Source organism: Lupinus angustifolius, chromosome LG19, assembly GCF_001865875.1.
Source record: "Lupinus angustifolius cultivar Tanjil chromosome LG19, LupAngTanjil_v1.0, whole genome shotgun sequence".
NCBI classification, from domain to species: domain Eukaryota; kingdom Viridiplantae; phylum Streptophyta; class Magnoliopsida; order Fabales; family Fabaceae; genus Lupinus; species Lupinus angustifolius.
The window spans coordinates 4,812,467-4,816,028 of NC_032027.1; positions in this window are offsets into that span (position 1 = coordinate 4,812,467).

The window sequence follows — 3,562 nt, forward strand, 5'->3', positions numbered from 1 at the left end:
ATCGGTTATTGTCAAAGGCTCTTAGTATTGTTTAGTGTCTGTCTTAGAATACCCATTCCGTTAGGGTTTCAAAATCTGCCTGCAGCATTCACTGTTTTGCTGTTTGCTGTCTTGTTTAGCCATTTGCGTGCTGGTCGATTCGGGTGTATGTTGGTCAATATAGCTGTGGTTGGAATTTTTGCGGGAAACTTTGTTTCCACACTTCTTTCATCACATAGTGAATACTGGATACATCATAGCCAATCACATTGCTGCTGGTTGTGAGATACAAACAAGTAGTGACTAGTTTTACTCTTGATTTTCTATTTTTGGCATAACTTTGGAATCTTTGGTCAGAATTGCACATATTACATATGCATTCGGGGTAGAAAAATGAGACGATTCTTTCTCTACAACCTTCGTCTGTAGAAGCCCACCCGAAAATTCCAGTCGAACATGAGCCAAACCCTATTCTCAGGAAATTCCACCCCTGGATCCCTTTCGAGCCCGGAAACACTCCAGGTGCGCCTCTGGAAAAAAAAGAGGTGCCACACGAGGACTTCCCAGGAGGTCACCCAACCTAGTACTACTGTCGCCTAATCGCGCTTCACTGCGGAGTTCTGATGGGATCCGGGGCATTAGTGCTGGTATGATCGCACCTGCAAGTGTACGCGCTGATGAGCAATATATTACGCACTATTCACAACCTTAATTTAGCATGATTGATGATTCCTGGAGCCTAACTGACTTTGTTTCGCACGGTTTAGTGTTCTAGACTTCATTGGACTAATATTCCTAAAATTAGTTAATTTGGGATTATTTCGCCTGAATAAATCTGTTATCATTTGCGATCATATTTGGCGCCGCTGCCGGGGATTATCGGTTATTGTCAAAGGCTCTTAGTATTGTTTAGCGTGTGTCTCAGAATACCCATTCCGTTAGGGTTTCAAAATCGGCCTGCAGCATTCACTGTTTTGCTGTTTGCTGTCTTGTTTAGCCATTTGCATGCTGGTCGATTCGGGTGTGTGTTGGTCAATATAGATGTGGTTGGAATTTTTGCGTGAAACTTTGTTTCCACACTTCTTTCATCACATATTGAATACTAGACGCATCATAGCCAATCACATTGCTGCTGGTTGTGAGATACAAACAAGTAGTGACTAGTTTTCCTCTTGATTTTCTATTTTTGGCATAACTTTGGAATCTTTGGTCAGAATTCGACGTATTACATATGCATTCGGGGTAGAAAAATGAGACGATTCCTTCTCAACACACTGCGTCTGTAGAAGCCCACCCGAAAATTCCAGTCGAACATGCACCAAACCCTATTCTAAGGAAATTCCACCCCTTGGATCCCTTTCGAGCCCAGAAATACTCCAGGTGCGCCTCTGGAAAAAAAAAGAGGTGCAACACGAGGACTTCCCAGGAGGTCACCCATCCTAGTACTACTCTCGCCCAAGCACGCTTAGCTGCGGGGTTCTGGTGGGATCCAGTGCATTTGTGCTGGTATGATCGCACCTGCAAGTATACGCACTGATGAACAATATATTACACAATTCATAACCTTAAATTAGCATGATTGATGATTCCTGGAGCCTAACTGACTTTGTTTCACACGGTTTAGTGTTCTAGACTTTATTGGACTAATATTCCTAAAATGAGTTAATTTGGGATTATGTTGCCTGAATAAATCTATTATCATTTGCGATCACATTTGGCGGCGCTGCCGGGGATTATCGGTTCTTGTCAAAGGCTCTTAGTATTTTTTAGTGTGTGTCTCAGAATAACCATTCCGTTAGGGTTTCAAAATCTGCCTGCAGCATTCACTGTTTTGCTGTTTGCTGTCTTGTTTAGCTATTTGCATGCTGGTCGATTCGAGTGTATGTTGGTCAATATAGCCGTGGTTTGGAATTTTTGCGTGAAACTTTGTTTCCACACTTCTTTCGTCACATATTGAATACTGGATGCATCATAGCCAATCACATTGCTGCTGGTTGTGAGATACAAACAAGTAGTGACTAGTTTTACTCTTGATTTTCTATTTTTGGCATAACTTTGGAATCTTTGGTCAGAATTGGACATATTACATATGCATTCGGGGTAGAAAAATGGGACGATTCTTTCTCTACACACTGCGTCTGTAGAAGCCCACCCGAAAATTCCAGTCGAACATGAGCCAAACCCTATTCTCAGGAAATTCCACCCCCTGGATCCCTTCCGAGCCCGGAAATACTCCAGGTGCGCCTCTGGAAAAAAACAAAGAGGTGCAACACGAGGACTTCCCAGGAGGTCACCCATCCTAGTACTACTCTCGCCCAAGCGCGCTTGACTGCGGAGTTCTGATGGGATCCGGTGCATTAGTGCTGGTCTGATCGCACCTCCAAGTGTACGCGCTGGTGAGCAATATATTACGCACTATTCACAACCTTAATTTAGCATGATTGATGATTCCTGGAGCCTAACTGTCTTTGTTTCACACGGTTTAGTGTTCTAGACTTTATTGGACTAATATTCCTAAAATGAGTTAATTTGGGATTATGTGGCCTGAATAAATCTATTATCATTTGCGATCACATTTGGCGCCGCTGCCTGGGATTATCGGTTCTTGTCAAAGGCTCTTAGTATTGTTTAGTGTGTGTCTCAGAATAACCATTCCGTTAGGGTTTCAAAATCTGTCTGCAGCATTCACTGTTTTGATGTTTGCTGTCTTGTTTAGCTATTTGCATGCTGGTCGATTCGGGTGTATGTTGGTCAATATAGCCGTGGTTTGGAATTTTTGCGTGAAACTTTGTTTCCACACTTCTTTCGTCACATATTGAATACTGGATGCATCATAGCCAATCACATTGCTGCTGGTTGTGAAATACAAACAAGTAGTGACTAGTTTAACTCTTAATTTTCTATTTTTGGCATAACTTTGGAATCTTTGGTCAGAATTGGACATATTACATATGCATTCGGGGTAGAAAAATGGGACGATTCTTTCTCTACACACTGCGTCTGTAGAAGCCCACCCGAAAATTCCAGTCGAACATGAGCCAAACCCTATTGTCAGGAAATTCCACCCCCTGGATCCCTTCCGAGCCCGGAAATACTCAAGGTGCGCCTCTGGAAAAAAAAAAGAGGTGCAACACGAGGACTTCCCAGGAGGTCACCCATCCTAGTACTACTCTCGCCCAAGCGCGCTTGCTGCGGAGTTCTGATGGGATCCGGTGCATTAGTGTTGGTATGATCACACCTCCAAGTGTACGCGCTGGTGAGCAATATATTACGCACTATTCACAACCTTAATTTAGCATGATTGATGATTCCTGGAGCCTAACTGACTTTGTTTCACACGGTTTAGTGTTCTAGACTTTATTGGACTAATATTCCTAAAATGAGTTAATTTGGGATTATGTGGCCTGAATAAATCTATTATCATTTGCGATCACATTTGGCGCCGCTGCAGGGGATTATCGGTTCTTGTCAAAGGCTCTTAGTACTGTTTAGTGTGTGTCTCAGAATAACCATTCCGTTAGAGTTTCAAAATCTGCCTGCAGCATTCACTGTTTTGCTGTTTGCTGTCTTGTTTAGCCATTTG